At 36.7% G+C, this 22847-nt stretch overlaps 1 protein-coding gene across 3 annotated transcripts in view; it reads left to right on the top strand.

Annotated features, from left to right (window-relative positions):
- The window catches only part of CBFA2T2 (CBFA2/RUNX1 partner transcriptional co-repressor 2), an 84828-nt gene that overhangs the window by 18854 nt on the left and 43127 nt on the right, over window positions 1–22847 (top strand). The window contains exon 2 of one of the 3 annotated variants that reach the window (XM_081324307.1): window positions 14156–14217. The exons of the other annotated variants lie outside the window; for them this stretch is intronic. The gene's annotated coding sequence lies outside the window, so the exon portion shown is untranslated. The remainder of the gene's footprint in view (window positions 1–14155; window positions 14218–22847) is intronic. 3 annotated transcript variants of the gene reach the window in all.

The following is a 22847-nucleotide window of genomic DNA, read 5'->3' as shown; positions in this document are numbered from 1 at the left end:
TTTCTAAATTGGTTTTTCTCCTCATTATATTAAAATTGCTGCTGTGAAAACACTCCCCACATTATTGGGAGCAGGATGAATAGTCAGTTGTATTGAATACCTCTACAAGTTTGTTTCATTTTAGTCCCCAAATCTCTGATGAAAAGAATATAAGATAATAAGCATGAAAAGTAACTGGGCCTACAGTTTGCTCCTTCCATTTGCTGCAAAACTCAATCCTGAAAGAGAGTGGTTTCACAGAGTTACTGTTTTCATGATATTGAGCATATTAGATGATCGAACTTTTTTATGTTTGCAAATGTGGACAGATAATTTCCAGAAATATTAAAGTTCAAAGCATCAACTTTTTACTGCAATGTCAACTGTCAATTGTGATCCTGTTTAAACTACTTATATATGTACTACAAGCCTTTTGAAATATTACCGTAGGATCATAAATGGCAAAAGTTCTTGCATGTCTCTTGTTCCTTTTAGAAGTGAGCAGGGAAACAAGATTCAACTGGAATTAGTCTCAGGGAAGTGTGTACCTCTGGTTTCCTAAAAGCTTCATCAAGGCATGGCAAGCCTATGGTTGCCTTAAATAATCAATTACTTTTAGTAGCGGCAGCAAATCTGTGAAAACAAACCTAATGATGTCACATCATGAACATTAATACAAATCAGTACAAGTTCAGCTTTGTCGCAGTTCAGGAAATGTACTATGATAGGAACAGAATTTTTGGCTCAAAACTTGATATACCATATTTTTCCAGATTTACTTGTGTTTCCTTATAAGCCTCATTAAAGTACAAGCATGAATAGCCTTCTGTCCTCAGATATTGGTTTCCTAATAAGCTGCTTGGAAAGTGTGTGAAAAAAGTAAAAACCAGATTCAAGTGTTTTTCCTACTCATTTGAGGCACTATTTATTTTCATAGAATTTTTGCTGTCTGGATTACAAAATTGCTGGCAGTTGCTAATATACTCACTGAGCTAGAATTCATTTATTGATGCCCCAAATGTATTATGCCATTTTTGGTACACATCTTTTATTTCCTGTATGAATTTGGGAATAGTTGATTGGGCATATTTGAATAGGCAACACTTTTAAAGTTTTAAAGTTAGATTCCATAAGAGACAAACAAACCTATTACCATTTTACTAGTTTGGCTGAGGTACCAAACTGTCATGGACAAAGTTGATATTCCTGAAAATAGTGAAGTAATTGAATTCATGCAAACATTTAAAAGCAAGGTTAACTAACCTTCAGACCATGAGCTGTTTATCACTTTACTCAGTCAGTTTGCAGTCAGATAGCTTGGTACTTCCCAGGCTAATGAAGACGATAATTTTAAGGCTGAATGTCTGTCTGTCTCATATGTTCTTGTGCTGAGCAGGCAGTTGGACTAGATAATAAAAAAGTTACCTTGCTGTGATTTTGTACATGCATTTGTAGTCCATGTGAGAATTCAGAATTCATTCATTGATCAGAAATAGTATGCATGAACTTTTGAAAAACTACCTTTGTAGCTGTTCTAAAAGTTATCTGAGATGAAGAGGACAATCATATGCTCACTATCATGGCAGTTGTCATTTCCTTCTGTTAGACCTCAAGTGCCTTTGGACAGCTGCATGCCATGCTAACATGTAGCAGATCAAAGTGTTTTACTGTGGGGGGGGGGAGAGTGACACCTCTTGCAGTTCTACAGACAATTTCTGTTGGGGAAAAGATAGGTCATCCCTCTTATCCTGGAATTGATGGACTATGCTCAACTACCTACATAATGTGCCTTTTCTGAAAATATGTTCCGAAAGGTTCCTCAGTATTCCAGAGCAGCTTGAGAACTGTGGAGGGGGACGTGGAGAAATAACTGCCCATCAGTCCTTAAATGGACAAGATGAAATTTGCCATGCTGTAAAGAAACCAAAACATGCAATAATCTTGATGGTCACATGAGAGAAAACCTAACTTTCAAATACTACAAAGGGAGGGAACTTGCCATAGTGCATATATCAATGAACTTCCCAGCTCTCCTTGTTGCTGGCCTGGCAGCCTGAGGCTATAACATAGTCTATTTTCTGCATACCAGGTTTGTTATTTTTTGGCAACTACGGTCAGGGCTTTTTTTCCTCAAAGAACACTCAGAACAACGTTCCGGCACCTTTCTTTTTGCAAAAAAAAAGCTTCCTCTATTGCAGGGATAGGCAACCTTGGCTTTTTTTTTATGACTCATGGACTTCAACTCCCAGAAATCCTGAGCCAGCCACGCTGAGGGGAAAGAGAGAGGTTTCCAAGCTGAGCCATGCTGGCTCAGGAATTCTGGGAGCTGAAGTCCTTGAGTCATAAAAGAGCCAAGGTTGCCTACCCTGCACTAGAGGAGGACATTAAAATTATTTACAGGGTTACTTCTTTAGGAACTAAACTTTTAGAATCTAAAACAGCTAATTCAAAAAAGCCAACAGGAAAGAACCTCACATTTTTCATCTGCTTCTGTCTTTTGGAAGGTAAAATTAGATAACAATAATCTATCTCCTATGTTAACATCTCTGCAATGAAATCAATAAAGGTAACAGGAAAGAAATGAGAAACATTTTTCTCAATGTAATATGTCTAATTTAGCTGATGCTAGAAAAAAATAGTATCTTTTGTAAATACTCTTGAAAACTATTTTGAATCTATAACCATCTATTACAACTAAACCACTTTAAACAATTCTTAAGAATGAAATATTCTTAATTTGAACTTTACTTTTACTGTTTGGACTGTTCTGTGTTTTGAAAAATAGATTATTTAGAATCTAGTTATGTTACACTTCAGTCTTTAAATAATTAACCTAGTATATACATAACAATATTTGATGTTTTCCATGGTGAGCTTAACATCAATAACAACATTTATTAAAAAGGCTAAAATAATTTCTGGTGGTATTATCTACATTAAAATTTTGTTTAGTCACAATCTTTCACTGTGCAATGTTGCACAGGCAAGTTGTCTGCAGCAAAGGCAGGAACTTTGCACCTCTCCCTGCTGCCCAACTACACCATCTCAACTAGGTAAGATATTATTTGCAAATAAGATGGCAGTAAACAATTTAGGCTGCATTTACATCAGGGGTTTTCAACCTTTTCAGAAATTGTACCACTTTTAGGACATGACAATATTCAAGCACCACCAGTGCTTAACAAGGTGTCAAAAGCTTGATGACAAAAAAAGGGGGGTATTTTGGGTTTCATTGGTTAGATTCATTTATTGTTATAGAAATGGCTAGTTTATAATATTATATAAAAGCAAAAAGTTGAGGTTCAATGTTAATGCTTCCTTCTACTCCTGTAACAGAGGAAGTCAGAAGTCAGTGCCTTTTCTTTTTCCCTACTCCCCCTCACTTTTCCCTTTTTCTCTCACCCTTCGCTCGCAAAAGCCCCCCCCCACTCACACTTTGCTCACAAAAGCCTCCAGTCACTCTCACTTCTCCGTCTCTTTCAAAGGCACCTCGTTCAGTCTCCCCCACTCACTTCCTCTCTTTCAAAGGCCTCTTGCTCGCTTGCTCACTTACTGCCCCATCGCTTCCAAACGCCATTTGCTCGTTCACTTACTGCCCCGTTGCTTCCAAATGCTTCCAAATGCCACTTGCTCGCTCACTCACTGCATTTGGAAGCGACGGGGCAGTAAGTGAACCAGTGCTGGTGCCAGAGGCCATCAGCTGTTTGGCGCTGGAGACCACTGCCACGAGGAACACAGCTCTGGGTTGGGGTTCGGAGCAGTTCCAGATGGGGTGCTTAGCATGGGCTGCGGTGTGGCAACTGCGGGGAGGGGAATCCCCACGGCGGCTGTGGGGAGGGGAATCCCTGTGGCATGTGGCTCCGAGCTGCAGGGGCAGGGGCGCAAAGTATGGGCGGCAACGCCGTAGCAAGACACTGGCATCGCTTCCAGTGACAGCACCTCAGTACGTTGTGGCTTGTCATATTTCCAGCAGCTCATTCAGGTGATGTAAAAATGCTTTGTTTAGATCTTATGAACTGAATATTATATTACACAAATATAAGAGTGAAGACCAATCAAAGTAGGTATTACAATGCTATTTTCAGGAGACGTGCTGAAAAATACTAGTTAGTCCTTGTGTTAGTTTAGAAGGCATTCACTTGGGAGAATAATATACAATAGAATATGCTTGGCAGCTTGTAAAGAGCATAACTATTTCAGGAAAATTGGTGGTAGGAAAATATAGCATAACTATAATTATATTTTTATCCCACTTTTTATATATTTTGGCCAACTGAAGATGGTGAATGTACCAAATACTTATGCTTCCTGTTTTCTTCGCAACAACCCTATGGAGTGAATTGGGCTGAGAGAGAGAATGACTGGCCCAAAATCATCCAATCGGCTTTCATACCTAAGGGATGGATTAATCAATGGATTAATCCTAACAATGTAAGATTTACAAAAAAATGGTTATGTTATGCTAAGCTACAAACTGGTCTAGTCCAAACAAGCAAACCATTCTACTATCTAGCCTCTATGTTTTTATTTGAAACTTCTATTCTTTCTGTCAGGAAATGAGTTTATTTCCCATTGCTGGAACAATTTTCTTACAGCTCTTTTTTAATTCTCATGAAAACCACTATAGCAAAAGTGATTGAGTGGTTATGTCACTTCAAATATATTGTTCTGAAGAGACTGGATTTAAATGGTGTTTGTAATTAGTGGGATATTCTCATCAGATAAAAATTGGAACATAATTTTTCTCATTTGTACCTTCTGTATGTCCTACTGATTTTGGTGATGTTAAACATCCAGAGTGTTAATGTCTACATGTATTTCTAGACATGAAAAACTAAAAAGTTCAGGGCTGTTGAGATATCCATTATCTTGTTGAATTCTGAATTGTGTTGCCTTCATCCATTATTGTTAAGCACAGGATTTTTAAGAAGTTTATTGGAACTGCCTTGGGAGCACACTGGTGTGATTTTGACTCCAGGAATTTTAAAAGCCTGCTTTAATCATTGGCACCCATCTTTAGATGTATAATTAATGGGAGCCAAGCCTTCTTAATTTATGCTGTATTTGCTGTGATGGCTCAAAAATCCCAGAAGTACTAAGCCATTAATACGTGGCTATGGTCTGAAACATATTTTCTTAACTCAAACCACTGGGACTTCCTATTAGGGAGGGGGGGTCTTCTATAAGCATGCAATTCCTGTGTTTAGTATTTCTCCCCCAACATCAAAAGCCTATCGTTTCTTCCCCTTCCCCACACCCTGCTTGCTAATTGCTTGCATATGTCACATTTGAATTGTTGCAGATATTGTGGCCAAGATAGGGGAGGCAGTTTTTCAGAAAAGATGTACATGCTGTTGGATGTCTTCCGAGAATGAATGTGCTAACTTACAAAACTGTTCCATCAGATCTGGTGACAGTTTCAGAGAGCTTCCATATTGGTCTATGCTATAAGCATGTGTATTTATTTTCTATTTTAGCCCACAAAAGCTAAAAGTGCATAGGTTTGAATTCTTTCATAAATCATCTTAATAAGAATTAATTTAACATATAGGTCTCAGGTTCTTCTCCTTCTCAGTAGTAAGTGTGGCTTCAGCCATCTAAAAATTGCCTACCTTTGGTTTACAGCATGGGGATCGTTACAAGGCAACCCTGCTCTTAAAAGATTATTTGATGGAAATAATTGGAGCAGGTATTGCTGATCAATTGAGCACATAGAACAGCATCTTCAGTCACAAGTAGCTTCTTGAGATAAGATAAGACAAGACAAGATAAGATAGGATAATCTTTATTGTCATTTTTTACTGTGGGCACAACGGCACACATCAAAAATTAAATTTAGTTGCCCGCTCTCAAAGTGAAACACATACATGACACACACCTAAAACATACTAAATACAACATATGTATAGACCCACACCTCTACATATACATAACAATAAAAAATACTGTCCATGTTGAATATATAACGGAACATATAACATGAAAGTGGAGGCTATAAGAGTACATTAATATGCTCTTACTACTAAAGACTTGGAAGTTTCTGAATACCCTTTAAGGATAGGTTTTTATGGGAATCAAGCATGGAAGTGATTTCAGCATAAGTTATGGCAACAGGTTTTAACTTACACAGCTGGAAAATCAAATGAAAGAAGTCTTTAAAACTCTTGGAATTTGGATTCCATATAGGATGGAAATATATTACAAAAGTAACTTCCCATATTTAGTTATTTTGTTATACACATTTATGGCTTCTACCTGGATTGAGCTATACCACTCTAATGGATTGGCTCTTGAATTATTTGATGACTCTTTCTGATGTCTCATATCACTTGGGCATTACTTTGTTAAACACCACAACCTTAACAATTTGGCAGTTAGTGTGGCACAAGGTAGCACCAGATTCAAGTCTTCCGTCTGTCTTGAAGGCTCACTGGACCTTACTCACAGGATAGTTAAGAGCATGCTGTACTTGCTTCTTGAACTCCAGAACAAATGGGAGGCTGAAATAAAAAATCTAAGGAATATCGTATATATTTGTCCATTAAAGTATTTACCAAAAAAAAGTTGTTATAGGAAGTCAGCCACAACTGTTGGGCAATTCTTATTGCTATATGGAACTTTCCTCAGATTAGCTTAATTTAAATAAGAGTTTGGAATTTATTAATAAAATCTCAAATTCTGCAGTCAAAGAAACCTGTGTAGAATAAAATATACTCATAATGACTAAAAAAAAATATTTACATACACACACACACACACACACACACACACACACACACACACAGTCGGGTGAGACCTGTGAAGGTTTATATGAAACATATTTCATATTTGTTAGTTTGCCAAGGTTTTGTGGTATTTTTGCTTAAGAGGTTTCATGAAAGTTACTTTTTATTTACAAAACTCTCAGAATATGCCCTCCTCCTCCAAAAAAGGCTCCAAAGCAAACAAAAAACACTGGGCTTTTGAAAAGGGGCAGTCCATTGTCCACGAAGTGCTGTCCTGGTCTTTGAAGCTCTTGCTCACTTGGGATGCTGAATAGTTCTAGCACAATATCGTTTGTATCAACCATTGGCCATAAACAAATTACGTTTCTTTAACACATTAATGTCAGATTAAATGAAAGCTGCTGGTAGGTGTGGATTTAGTGACATCAGTTGGCAAAGATCCCTGGTAACAGAGAGCAAACAGCGAGGAAGCTAAAGAGAGCTAGTTAGAAGGGGTGTGTGTGTGTTTGTGGGCATTTGTGTTTGTATGTATGTATAGGTCTATACATAGATACACATATCTAGAGATTCTGGCAAGGTAAAGAGCTGGTCTGTTTGGCAGGACTTCCCCATCTGGGATCCATCTGTGTTTCTCTGTAATCGGACAGGCAGCTCTAGCCAGTGAAAAATCGCAGATGTGAGGGAGCTGACACATGTCCAGCTAATGAAAAGAGAAGGAAGGCTAGTTGCAGGCTGAGCTTGAAGATTAAGAGCCACAAAAGAAGGGACCATTTTTATTCATATTTTTAAAAAGCCTTTTGCAACAACGGCCTGGTTTTAGCATTTGAGTATAAACGGTAAGCAAACTGCTCTGGAGATTTATCTAAAGGTCGTAGATGTCAGGATTGCTAGGTATTTATGTGTACACATTTAAATTAGAAGCGTAATTTTCTTGCTGTAATGTGAAAAGGAAAATGTTAACAGATGATGTGCTTTAATCCTTCATCCTCTTTTCTTTTTAACTACCCTCAATTTGAGTGCAATGTTTGGTGTGTCAAAACTTCATTAGAAGAGCTGAACGCTTACGTGGATTTTTTGTGATTCCAAAAATAGCTAACAGCACTAAAGGTCCATTTTTCTTTTAATGTACCTTGAAAGGGATGCTAGCTTTCCAAACTCTAATTGTCTTCAAAAGTGTTTGATTATTTTGTGACATTTTTATATTTCATATTTCTTAACCATCCATCTCCTTTGGATGTGTATGTGTATTTCACAATAAGAAGTTGTTGTTATTCATGTGTCATGGCTCATATTCTCTAATAAGTTTGAAATCCAGTGGATGGGCTTTTATCATAAATAATTGTAACTTAGTATGTTTACTTTATAGGACATAGGTTGTAAATGATTGTTATGTCTGACTTGTGCATATTGGATTTAAAAGGCAATTGATAAGAGTTACTCAGGATACACACACACACACATACACAGGACAAGTTTATTCTCTCATTCTTTTCTGTTTTGTAGCAAAATAATAAGGCTTTATTGAGATGAAAAATGATAAATTACAGACTCTGGTCTTTTTAGTTGTTTATGATTAATTTCTCAAGTGAGACATATTATAGTAACATAATGTCTTCTTTAACAACCTAAATAAATAGAATTTCCTTTCCTGAACCAAAAATATTAGGATTGTCTAAGGGTTACTTTCACCTTAGTTATTATTCAAAGATGACTCCACCTATGTGCATATACTCTGTTGCTTATCCTTCAGGGGAAGGATGCCTTTTTCAATTTGTAGTAATATACTGATGGAAAACAAATGCAACAGCTAAGCATTATTGTTTCTTCTGAGTGGTCCAGTTAAAGCAGTTATTTTCCTCCTCAACTTGTCAGTTACTATGCCATCCTTTCTTCTGCAATCCTAGAATCTATTCAGTTTCAGTTCTATATAATACTGTGGTTAAAATACAATTAAGCGTGTTTTTTTAATTGAAACAAAGTAAACATCAAAGATAAAAATAAACATACAAGAAGGACAGACTTGGAAGAAGCCATATATAATCATGTCCATTATAGGGTTGTTGTTGTTGTTGTTTTTTAAAAAAAAATAGGATTTCAAAGTTTGAGATACTACAAAAAAGTAGAGGATGCTAGGTGAGACAGGATACAGAGAACAAGAAGTAGATACAGATGAGGACAGAAGTGGAAAATACCTGAAAAGGAGGAACTATCACTAATTTAATGTCACAAGATATTAAATTTTGTAAAATTTTGAGAAAGAATGTAAAGTATTCAAACAATCCTGCTAAAAGGGCTAGTCCCATTGAATTCATGGAAACAATATCTCTGACAAGGTATGGAAACAGGTAGGACGAAAGAGTTTATAAAAAAATTCAGGTTATCTGGAGCCAAATTTTTACCTGTTACTTCTTAAACCTGATTAAAAACAATTCAGTTACTCAAAAGTTGGGATGAAAAAGTTTCTTTTTGCTTTCTCTTGCACCTTATTCATAGAGGACAGTGACATTTAAGCAGTTTCTTTGATTCTTATTGCTTGTCTTCTAATGATACAGGCAGAAAAAGCTACAATTTTAAGAAGTTTCCTCATCTTCAGGAAACAAGTTGGTGTTCTTTACCAATTAGGGTCATGAATAGCATAGCAACCTATCTGGAGGAGGTAATAAGCTCTGAAAAGCTTCTTTTAAATTGCTTTTTAAAATATTAGTACATTTGAAGAAAAAGATTTAGTAAATACAAAATGAAGCCATAAGTCACAAAATCAAAAGTTTGGCATCTCAGTAAGTCATGTTACCCATTCCTACATAGTGGGTACTGCCAATTTGTTCCATGGAGAGTGACCTTTTTTCGTGTCCATACAGTTGTGGAATATAAAACCAGTTACTAAAAGAAGAAATAGGGAAGACATGATAGCAGTATTCCAATACTTAAGAGGCTGCCACAAAGAAGAGGGGGTCATGTTATTCACCAAAGGGAAGGATGAGAAACAATGGTTGGAAAATGATCAAAGAGAAGCAACCTGGAATTAAGGAGAAACTTCCTGACAGTGAGGACAATTAACCAGTGGAACAGCTTGCCTCCAGAAATCCTGGACGCTCCATCACTGGAGATTTTTAAGAAGAGACTAGACAGCCACTTGTCTGAGGTAGTATAGGTTCTTCTTGAACAGGGGCCTGGACTTGAAGACCTCCAAGGTCCCTTCCAGTTCTCTATTCTACTATTAGTCCTATAATTTCCAATTTCAGCAGTACTTTTCAAATGAACTTGGTTTTCTTTCATCTGCACCACACAGGTACTGTGACTTTGAATATGGCCTTCACTAGAATCAAACAAAGGCTATTTAGGTTGGCCATAATGAAAGCTTATGAGATAGCCATAGAGAAAGTCTTTATCTATTATGAGGGATTATGAGGTTTGAAAAATAATGGGCTGGACTGTACTTATTCATTAAATTCAAAAAGTGTAGTAGACATCTTTCATCTACATCTACAGATATTCACCACTATTGCAAACTTTGTTGATCACCAGATCCTATAAAATTCCCAAATTATAGCACATTCTGATCATTTTCAGCTGCAGATGATCCTTGACTTACAACAGGGGTGTCAAACTTGCAAGGTCACGAGATGTGTTGCGACGTAGCATGACTTTTTTGCCATTGCCGGCAATGGGGTGGGCGCAGTTTCGCTATGATGCATCCGGCCCAGGAGCTGGCAGTTTGACACGCATGACTTACAACTATTCATTTAGCGACTGTTTGAATTTACAACAGCACTAGGGGAAAAAAGACTTATCTCCAGCTCTCAGAGTTGTGACTGTTGCAGCATTTCCATGGTCAGGTGATTGTGGTTCTGCAAATACTGAGAAGCAAAGTCAGTGGGGGAACCCAAATTCACTTAACCACAGTGGTAAAAAAAGCCATAAAATCAGAGTCATGTGATGACTCACTTAACAACCACATTGCATAGTGATGGAAGTTCTGCTCCCAATCGATTATAAGTCAAGAGCTACCTATATAAATTTAGAATAGACCTGAATACTTTTCATAATCTGTACAGTGACTCCAAAATATACACCAAATTTAATGTAGTTATATCTTGCAAAGTTAGTATCTTAAAAGCAAAAGATATTCTGATCACAATCATATTTAACCAAGCAGTTCCTTTTCAGACATTTTTATTAGTGTGAATCTATTTTAAATTCAAGGTATTTCATGCATTAGTTTGCAGAATATTCTGGACCATTTGGGAAAATGAGAGGATAAACATGGAGTAATAGGTTGAATTGTTTTGATATTGTTATCATAGCTGTCAGAGTAAGAAATTTTGATACCATACATCTGTAGACTTGGAAAACATCCAGTTCTGCAATGCACTGGTGCTTAGAATTTTGATGCTGTTACTCATGAATTTTTTCCTCGCATTGCTAATAAGGTTTCTACAAATACAATCAAATTAAAAAATTAGTTTGGGAAATATCACCACTTCTTATGATATGTTACTGGCTCTATACCTTAGGCATTTTGGTATCAGAATTCCAAACCCTCTGCTCCGAGCTGCGTTTAAAATCCTAAATAAGATACTCACAAAGGACAAAACAAAATATTAATTTCTAAGATTTGTAAAACTACTTCACTCAAAAACAAACTTAGATGTCTTTTTTTTACAGTATATACAATAACAGTAGAAGAAATAAAGCCATGGTGCAACTTCATATTTGGCACCAATTTCACTTCAACTGTTAAGTTTCCAAAATGTTCCAGAAAATGTTCCAAAATGTATATCTGGAAGTGGATCACTCTTGCTTTAGGGAGTAAGTAGTTCTCAGGGCCAGCTGTACAAACCATGCTTGCTTCTGCAAGCTAGAACCTGTTTAATACTAAAAGGCTTATCTGTCACAAAAAGCAGTACAGTAGGTTTGCAGATTTTCAGGTCCTTTTTAAACTTGATCTTCATGGTTTTTTCCTGTTCTATGAGACTGGTTGTGACAGCTTCCTTCTATGGAGCTGGAGCAGGCTAAGGGAGCTTTTAAAGAACTCAAACTTGTTGCTGAATAGCACAAGCTGTGAATGTTTAAAGATCTTGTATGACTGGTGGGGAAGGAAAGGGGGATGGGCAACTTGTGGAGGGTAACAGATGTGTCCTATGCTGTTAACACGTGCCAGCTCTGTTCCTCTGCTCCTAACACCAGGTGCAACCATTGTTCTGGTAGGTCTCTATTCATCCCGGTCTTTTCTGCTCTTTCTAGTGCATTATTTTGGAGGGGAAATTAGCATTAAAAACCAATCCTAAATCTCCATGTCTCTCAACTGCAGGTGACTGTTATTGGCCCCAGCTGCTACTCTTGTGCTTGATTAATTCCATATGGGCTTGTAGTATCCCCTTACCAGTTACTCCAACCTGCAACACATACACTTTTTTATCTGCAAAGAACAATATTCTGAAATCAATTAGACTACCCCATAGGCTTCCTATCAGCCCATATTATAACTATAATGAATCGTTTATAAGTGAAGCTAATTATACCCTCTTTTGCCCTATTTTTTTCTTCCCAAATGGGCAATAAAATTGGCTAGTGAATGAATGCTCTAAAATAATGTTCTGTGAGGATTCTTGCTGACTTGAAAGAGTCTGCCAGCATTTCAATGATCTGTAGTGGAAAATATTTAGTCAGTGAAGTTGAACCACTCCTATAAATGAGATGAACAGGATGATGCCACAACATTAAAGTGATAGCAGAACTCGTTAAGGATTGTATGATAAAATGGGCCCAAAACATCCAGGAAGTTATCACAATGGACACGTGGGAAAAGATTTGGGTGAGGAACGTAAAATTCACACAAGCTCAAAATCTAAGAGAGAACTTTTACAAAATGTTTTATAGATGGCATCTAGATCCTAAAAAGCTTGCAAGTATGTATCCGAATTATCAGCCTAAATGTTGGAGGTGCGGTGATGAAGACGCAACATATTTTCACATATGGTGGACTTGTAAAAAGGTTAAGGCTTTTTGGATAAAAGTCTGGTGGAACATGCAGAAGATTTTTAAACAGAGGATAAAGTTTTGTCTGCAACTTTTTTTGTTGGGAATAATTACAGATGCTACAGTTGTGGACACTAAGTTGATGTTGAATTTTATTACGGCAGCAAGACTTTTGATAGGTCAGTATTGGAAGAAAGAGGAACTGCCGACCATAGAAGAGTGGACTTTAAAGGTTTCCGACCTGGCAGAAATGGCGAAGATTTCGGCCTATTTGAAAGATCACTCGCAAGAACGCTATATTATGGAATGGAGAAAATGGATTGAGTTTATCCAGAACAAGTATAGGGTTAAGAAGTTTTATGTAGCATTTGAATGAGTCTTCTTTCTTTTTTTCTTTTTTTCTTTTAGTTTTTTTTATATATATTCAATATTACTAAGGTTTGTTTTATCCTATATAAGCTAGAGAGTGATGGATTTTAGAGTTTATAGTTGTTAGTATATGGTTGTTTATGATTGTTTTTTTTATATACCTTGTATTTAGCTCTGGGAAATCGGGGGGGAGGGGGGAGGGGGGAGAGGTAGGGGGGGAGGGAGAAGGGAGGGGGAGGGGGGGTTTTAAAGGAAAATTGTATGTTAAAACTTTTCAATAAAAAAAACCAAAAAAAACATTAAAGTGATAGCATGTTACACATTATTTTGTTAAATCTGGTTGAATACAGACAAAATTTATACAGTTTTTCTTTTAGACTTAGTTGGTCTATGGTAGGCAATCTTGGCTCTTTTATGACTCATGGAGTTCAACTCCCAGAATTCCTGTGTCAGCTATGCTGACTCAGGAATTCTGGGAGTTGAAGTCCATAAATCATAAAAGAGCCAAAGTAGCCTACCCCTGGCCTAGGGCCTGGGAGACCTTCAAGGTCCCTTCCAGCCCTTTGATTCTGTGATTCAAACTGACCAAATGTTCTCCTGTATAAGTATTGGTTAAATGAATGGTAGCATATTTCTGCTTATGCCTTAATAACATCCACTGAAAGAAATTAAATCACAATCAACAAGTTCTTCTGCAGACCTACAGAGAATAATAATTTGTTGACTATGATTTAATATCAATGGATGTTACAAAGCTTAAGCAGAAATATGAGGTGTTTTTGTATTTATATCTAAACATTTCTAAGCTGGTGGAAATACTTATTGCTTTGAATAACTAAGAGGACATTTTATTTTTTAAAAGGTTAGAAGATAGGCAGTGTAATCTGAACAAGAGAATGCTGTAAATTTAGGGCAAGGGTAGGCTAAATTTTATGGCCAAAAGCTGTTCTTAAAATAATTGTGTCTTGGGGTCACATGAGATGGAGTAACATAATAAAGTAATTGAATGCAGAATTAGGATTTGATTCCGATTTCTTTCCCTTATAGGTACATAAAGACTTTCTCCCCAATTTTCAGAAAATTATGCTGTTCTTACTTTGCAGATTGCTGTTGAATTTAAGGAACATAACTTTGATGGCCTATGCCCTATGAGGTCCATAAAAAGGTACTTGGGACTGCATGCATCCCATAGGTTGCCCACGCTCCCTTTAGTTTTTACAGGCAATAGTGAAATTTTGTTATATTTAATAAGTAACATGTTTTTCAGGTCAGTACATTATAATTTTTTAATTTTGTAATATGTAGTTGGTTCATATATAGAAGTAGATTTTCCTGTATATACAAATAAACCAAAACAATGTATCCATCTTATTATTGTCTAAATTTCCTGGGAAAATTTAGATTTCCACCTCTTCTAGAAATATCAAGTTGAATTTAATGTTTTGTATACTATTAAATGCATCATTGCTATCCTTAAAATATAAACTTGAAGAAACAAACTCTTGCAAAACTTCTGAAAGATATTTCACCAAAGATGTTAATGTATCTTCAGAAGTAGTTTTTATAATTGGGCATAACTACCATTTCCTTAAAGCTGCCTAACATTAGGCAGGGCAGAAGGAAGAATCCTTGATGTACTTTTTAGGAACAAATGTGTAAGGTTATATTTTTGAACGGTTCTCCTTTAAAATCAAGGAAAGTAGAAGGTGTAAGTTTCTGGTACCTTAAATTTACTCAGCACAAGTAGCATTTCGGAATATGTTTGAAATACATTCCTGAAAATATTGATTGAAATCAACATTGCTGAAGTCCCGTATAACTTAATATGAATTGCTATGTAAGATGGATTTTAAATAGAGGTTCCCAAGTGAAATCATTTACCCTGTGAATTTCAAAATATATATGCATATTAATATTTCCTATAACAATGTAATTATCCTAGTTTTTGCAGAAAATAGAGCTACTTTAATTATTTCAAAATGTGTGATTGCATATTTAATATGCATTAATGAGTTTAATGGGCAGTTGCACATTGAATTAATATTATCAAAGTTGTTATGGTTTGTTTAGTTCAGATGAGGCTTTTTAGGCTTTTTTCTGGGATGAAACTATATATGCAGTGGGAATAATGAGTTGCTATTTATCCACATGCTAGCACTATGTTAATCAGTCTTTGCATCCTTAAGGTGAGTGGATTTCAACTCCCAGAATTCCCCAGCCACATAGCTAGATGACTTAGGTAGCCAGAACTACATGATTAAAATAGACAAAACATTCCAAGAGCTTATGTGTTAAGCTTCTGGACAGAATATTTTCCCCATTGATTTATGTTTGCTAAATATGTCATAAATAAACATTATGTGAGACACGAGCATGATACAGAACATAACATTTATATGAAAATAATTAAATAACTAGAAAATTTTGGGGAGGAGTCTTTTGTGTGGTATGGTGAGATAGAAGATTATTTAATGGAATTTGATTTTGTTTCTGGATCCATTAAAAGACCTACATTTAATTAATGTGACACATTAAGTGTTGTCATTTGTGATTTTTGACCTAAAATAAATGGTAAGCTATCTAGGATTGAGCAAAGCATTTGAAAAGGTAGGTACATGGTTGTAAGCAAAAGCACACAGTGATGAGACAGCTTCATCCTTTGGAAACTTCAGTCCAGCTGCTGAAAGGTGTGAGGGCCCAAGCTGAGTCCATGTGCATAGGCATGCATAAGTAGTGCTATCACCGGAACTGGCAGAAAAGTTAAGTAGCCACACTTGCACTTGTATTTGTACTGGCACATGAAAAAACTTGGGAAAGTCCTTGAAGTAGCTCTGTCAACCCTTCCAACAGATGTATTCAAGTAGACGTTCTCGTAGTATCCCTTCAAAGTGCTTTGCCATATTAATAAGCATAGCACAAGATCTATCCCTGATCCAAAAGTTGGTTTGAAGCATGCTGTTCTCAATCCTGCCCTTCTTATTTTTTTTAATCCAGGTCATTCCTCTGATTTGCTTGTTTCCATATTTTGAGCAAAACCTTTGCTTGCAGTTGGCAAAATATAATTTACACAAACAAGAAAGTAGAAAATTAGAATCTAGGAATTAATGGAGTAAAGATAGGGAGAGTGACAGCTTGTAGCACCTTCCTAGACTTCCAAATGGAAAATAATGTCCTACATTAATGAATGGTTTCTTTTAAAATTAGAGAAATGTGGTGGCTTCTAGTATGTGTATTTTCATTCCAATCTTTAAAAACTGTCTGGAGTTGATGAATAGAAATACTGATATCTGTCTTTATAGTCTGTTGCCCTGAAGTAATAAATGATATACATATAATGTGCCTTTGATGCTTATTTTAAAATAATAAGCAAGTTCAACACACTTGTTCATTCAGAAGGAAAATATTTTTATACCCACCAATTAAGAGTGGTTGAGGCTTGGTCATGTGTATTATGAAAATAATGTGGAATCCTACATGTGTGTATTTGTAGAACCAACCAGGACTTCTGGGTACTTATATATCACTTCTGCAAAACCTCTTCATCTTAGGAAATGCTGTGATTGCTGGGCATATCCCACAAAGAACTCATGAGTAAAATCTCTTTTTTATTCTTAGAGCATTCTTATAGTACTGTAGTATATTCTTCAATTTTATCTAAACCAAAATTGAATAAATTCCAAGAGATGGATTAGTTTTATTGTGCAAGGATTTTTTTCTGCAATGTAGACAAAAATAATATTTAAGCACACATAAGAATAGCTATTTTGGGACAATGATAGGAATATATAATGCATATTATTGACCTCTTAATCTTTGCAGTTTTTTTAAAAAAAACCCTAAAATAATGCTCACAATGTGACCTCAGTGGGTCAAAGGTTTCTATTCAAATTCTCTCCAAACAGAAGGAGAAATATGAAGCTGCTTTTATGGCAGCTAATGTTTTGCAGTTTCACAGGGAAATGCATAATGGTGTCACAGATGAATGAAAATGGATGAGTATTCCTTTCTAGAAAGTATATCCCCATAAAAGGAATGACAACTGCTTCTTATTCTGTTATTGTATTACATGTTTAGGCAGTTTATGGGAATATATTTGACATGGTCAAAGCTGTTTCAATGCAGGCTATTCTGTGTACGTGTGTACACACAAAAAGACAGATTCATACCCTAGGTATTTTTTAAATTGCAAAATATGTAAAATATCAAAATAAAATAAAATGAAATGAATGTTGTCTAATACAGGGCTTTTCAACCAGTGGTACAACCACCTGTGGTACATTGGTACCTGGCAGGTGGTACGCGACCATCCTAGAAAAGTGGTAGTGGAAGAGGGGAATGAGCTGCACCCGTGGCAGCACCGCACAAGCCTGAGCGAGAGATGGCTGGATCTGCAGGGCTGTCAGGGCTCAGCGGAAGCGTCAGGATCAGCGCTTCTTCAGGTTTGTCAGGGCTCGGTGGAAGCTCCAGGATCAGTGCCAGGCTCCAGCTGGACCTCAGCGCTGATCCTGGTGCTTCTGAGCCCAGAAGAAGCACCGATAAGCTGGAATGTTGCAGCATCCCCAGGGTCTTGTGATTTACATTCAGATGCTTGGCAACTGATTCATATTTAAGACGGTCACAGTGTCCCAGAGTCATGTGAAGTGACCAAAACCTGCTGCAACCACCCAGCAGACGGGGGGAATAAAAACCAAACACCCCCCACCCACCTCCACTGCCAGTCTCAACAGAAATGCTCACAATAATGAAAACCTCAGACAGGAGGAAGAGCACTGCCGGGTGGGCAGGCAGGTGTCTTGGCTGTGGCTTTGGGGGCACTTTTTCCAGTGCCATTGTAGCTTCAAACAGTCACTAAGCGAACTGTTGTAAGTTGAGGACTACCTGTACTTCATCACTTTTTTACTTTTTTCCTTTTTTTTTTTTTGGTCATCAAGTTTTTGACACCTTGCTGGGCAGCTGGTGGTACTCAGATGTTGCCATATCCTAAAAGTGGTACAATGGGTGAAAAGGTTGAAAAGCCCTGGTCTAATAAATAAGTTGAAGTCAGCTTTTACTTCAGTGTTTTAGAAAGTACTTAATGTAGCTTAATAATTGTGGCATTTGTTTAACGACAGGGTGTTTGCTTAACTGCTGCAAAAAGGTTGTAAAAATCCTGATGACCGATTTAACAACCAGCATAACTTAATTTTGGATTCAGTTATAGTCATAAGTCAAAGACTACCTGTAGAACAGTGTTTCTCAACCTCAGCAATCTTAAAATGTCTATACTTCAATTCTTCAGCCAGTGTAGAGAAGCATTGATATAGAACACAACCATTATGTTCAACCGTAATTCTTCAAAATACTCATCAAGAATCAAATGTATAGATTATCAGTGTCCTCACATAGTGTAGTGCTTAGCAAATCTATTTCTTGTGAATTATGTTTAATAGCATATTATATGGTATAACAGGCTCTTAGAAAAACTAGGTGGTTTGTGTGTTTTGAACATACATTATATTATATTAATATAATATTGCTGCCTGCTGGTTAACCTGGCTGTATGATAAAATGTAAGTATTATATTGCCACAGAATAGTATTCATAATGTATAAGCATCAGTAAATACTATAATTAGTTTGCCCAACCTGATAAGCACAGTTAGTTCCTGCTGTCAGCTTATAGGAGCCTGGGCAATTAATAGCTTGGTTCCACCAGTTTCTAACAGATCATATTCTAATTTAATTTTTTCATAACATCTCCTGTATTAGTTGTCACTGTGTGTTGGGGGGAGAGAGCACGGGGGGAGGCTCAGCTAATCTCAATGTACACATGTTGTACTTTGACAATAAAGGTTTATTATTATTTATTATTAGAGCTGAAAGAGAATATTTGGGTCCTCCAAGACCTTGGAATTCATCTAGTACAGTTAATTGCATTAAGCCTATTGTTCAACATTTCCAAATACCAAATCCTCGGGTTGTTTTTTTTTAACATTTTTTTACATTCTCCTACCATTTTCTCCTTTGTTTATATCTCTGATTCTGTGGGGGGAAAAACAGATTCAGGGTTATATCCATCGTTGGTTAATGTGTGAGTGGGACAAAAAAATTTCTGCTGTATTTTTTAAATTAACATGAAAATCTTCCTAGCTAGTAGTAATTGAGAAACTTTGCTTGCAATAGTTGACACAATCTTAACTAAAAATGGCTGCAGAAACTTCCTTTGTTTGAGGAGTAACCAGAGGAAGTCGTCGGATGCTAGAATTCAAAATACTGTCAAAAGAGAATTTGCAGGTGACTTTACCTCTGTTTTCTGTGCTGCTTCTGTAGCACATAAGCAAAAAGTTAACATTAAAGTATGTGTAAGATACCATAGTAGTAACTGCAGAAGATATGCTCAATTTTCTCCTTGTCATGTTCACAGAAAGTACAAATCTTTTGTGTAAAAAGTACAAATCTTTTATCATGCTCTAATTCAGGGGTGTCAGACTCGCAACGTCACATGACATGTCGTGACGTAGTGTGACTTTTTTTCCATTGTTGGCAATGGGGTGGACACGGTTTTGCTATGATGCATCCAGCCCGCGGGCTGGCAGTTTGACACCCTGCTCTAATTGTAACATTTGAATTTTTCCACAGATGTTATTCTTAACAGATACAAAGTTGCTCATGATATCTATCAAATATATCTGGGTTTTTCCCCCTTAATATTGCTATGAGAAAAATAGAATAGAATAGAATAGAGCAGAGCAGAGCAGAGCAGAGCTGGAAGGGACCTTGGAGGTCTTCTAGTCCTGCTCAAGCAGGAGAACCTATATTGTCTCAGACAGGTGGATGTCCAGTCTCTTCTTAAAAATCTCCAGTGATGGAGCACCCACGATTTCTGGGGGTAAGCTGTTCCACTGGTTGCTTGTCCTCACTGTCAGGAAATTTCTCCTTAGTTCCAGGTTGCTTCTCTCTTTGGTCAGTTTCCAACTGTTGTTTCTCGTCCTTCCATCTTGTACTTTGGTGAACAACCTGGCCCCCTCTGCCTTGTGGCAGCCCCTCAGATACTGGAACACTATCATGTCTCCCCTATTTCTTTTCCTTAGATTAGCCAGACCCAAATCCCATAGCTGTTCTTCATATGTTTTAGTCTCCAGGCCCCTGATCATTGTAGTTGCTCTTCTTTGAACTTTTTCCAAACTCTCAACATCTTTTTTGTGGTATGGTGACCAAAATTGGCTGCAGTATTCTAGGTGTGATCTTACTAGGGCTTTATAAAGCGGTAATAGTACTTCTCGTGATCTTGATTCTATGCCTCTGTTTATACAACCCAGGATTTTGTTAGCTTTTTTGGTTGCTGCTGCACACTGCTGGCTCATAGTCAAGTGATCGTCCACTAGGACTCCAATGTCACTCTCACAGTTATTGTTTTTGAGCCAGGTCTTGCCCAATCTGTATGTATGCCTTTGGTTTTTCTTGCCTAAATGTAAGACTTTGCTTTTCTCCACATTGATGAATTTGTATTTTTAGTTCAGCTAAAATTTCTTTTTCAGCTCCTTGAGGCATCTGTTACAAATATACTCTGTGGCTGTATTAGCATTCTCCAGCAGCAATACTCATGTTGTGTCTTCTGTCTGTTCACTGTCCCTTATGGTGACATGACCTAGGACAGGGGTAGGCAACCTCGGCTCTTTTATGACTCATGGACTTCAACTCCCAGGAATTCTGAGAGTTGAAGTCCATGAGTCATAAAAGAGCCGAGGTTGCCTACCCTTGGCCTAGGAAGAACTTTAGGGCTGGGTAAATCCTTTACTGCCACAGGTAAAGAACTGTTCAAACTGTTGAGATGGCTGCCCCTTCTGAAAGTTTGGTGTGGCTGCTTTCAGAGGTTCCCAAATTGGCTAGGTGTATAGGGAATGGTTTTCACCAGGATTAACAGCAAAGCATAAAGTAGGAATGCTATGATCATGGTGTCCATTTGAAGGATTTGCCTAGGCTTGATAGTGTGCTTGCATTCAAGCCTTCATGATCGTTTAGTATTGTTCAACTCTGGACAATAATTCTTATGTGTCACTCCCAAGATTCTCTTATTTGTGAAATTCTCCTTTCATTGTCCATTTCAGATTTCACTGTGTTCACATATTTCATTCTGTCAACATTTTCTTTTAATTTTCTATCAAGTGTTCTGTAGTTGATTCATATAAGTGTGAAGTTTGTAACACTATGAAGCATTATATATTAGGTAAATTAAAGATTAAACTTGTTGCTTGGCCTGTTTTGCTCCCTAGTAATAGATATGAAGAGAGTCCAGCTTTCAGCAGGAAAATAATTTCCAGCATCTGCTTGCATAATTCATGGACATATTGTATCTATTTTTCTTAAGGCCTCTTTGTTGTGATGCTTACCTTTGCCTGTGTATACCCAATTTGCTTAATAGCCTTGTAAATGTAATTGAAAGACTTTCTGTCCTAAGTAATTGTGTGAAAGTTCACCTGTGTCCGATCTCTGATGTGGCTCCATCTATGTTATTAACAGTATTACTGGCCCCATGTTACCAACTGTCTGTTTGAAAAATGAGGAACGTTTATTGCTTTTTGTCTGGCTCTTGTGACTGCAGCTTTCAAGCGCCATTATAAGAATGTGTTTTATCTATTTTTGTGATTTTATTAAACTGTTAATAAAATAATTATCAATGTAAGAAATATGAAATCAAAATTGGTTTATTCCCAAATAATAGGCATGTAAACAAACTAAAAAAAAATAAGTTGATGTACATAAGCCATAATCTATCATGCTGTAGACCGATTTATTATTTTTTAGTAAATTTATCAATTGGTCTACTTTTGTTTTTCACATTTATCAATCAATTTGACCATAACAGTTTATTTCTACAGTATGATTGAATTTTCCCTAAGCTTTTAAAAAAACTGCAATGACAACTATTAGATTTGCAAGTCTTAGAATCTTCTGGCCCTAAATATCTCCTTTGTATTTCTGAGTAGCTTGTGTTTATCACTTGAATTAATTATTATGGGGATGCCTGAGCTAAATTCTTTTTGTCCTCACGATTCCTTCTGTCTTTTTCATAATGAAGGTCACATTGGTGGCTCATCCAGTAAGAAACAGGACTCTAGTTTGCATCTGAATTTTTTCAAAGAGCTTATTTAACTTTATAATTAGTGACATTCTATTGGCCTTTATTTATTTTTAAAAAACTGACATGTAATACAACTTCATTTTGTAATTGTGCTAGTCACTTTGTCTGCAAAAAAATGTGGGGGGGGCGTGCATGGGGGTTGGGGATTGCAGACTGCTCACCTTGATGAACATGATTTTCCCCATTTCCTAAAAATAAAAGTTTACCAATCACTGATCATAAAGACTTTCACAAAGGTTGAATTTTGACATCGTCAGATTCAGAGGGAGAGTTTTATTTGTAATGGTTTCATACCCCATTCATAATAATATGTATAGTACTTAAGCAAATGCCTTTTAAGTTGCTGGAGTGGATAGGTCTTTAGTTTTCAGAATTGCTGCATGAGGAGAGTTCACTTGTTAGACATCAAGAAAAGTTAATTTTGTTTTCTTATTTACCTTTTTTTCTGCTTGCAAACCTGTTTAAATATTCCAGAACTTGAATATTTTTTGTGTGGTAGCAAGTCTTCTAATCCCTACTTTTTGAAGTGTTATGAAATTCAGTAATACTACCTTTAGTGAGATGTATAAGGTGGACTTATAGCATTTAGTTGGCTTCTTTTATAGGCGACTCTTATGTAATTGTTGTTCAATTTCCCAGAGATATTCAGAACTTTAATCTGTTGCATAAATTGGT

The sequence above is a fragment of the Vipera berus genome (genome assembly GCF_964194415.1).
Source record: "Vipera berus genome assembly, chromosome: 3".
Taxonomy (NCBI): Eukaryota; Metazoa; Chordata; class Lepidosauria; order Squamata; family Viperidae; genus Vipera; species Vipera berus.
Note: the sequence above shows the minus strand (reverse complement) of the source record. Positions and strands in the feature narration are given on the sequence as shown.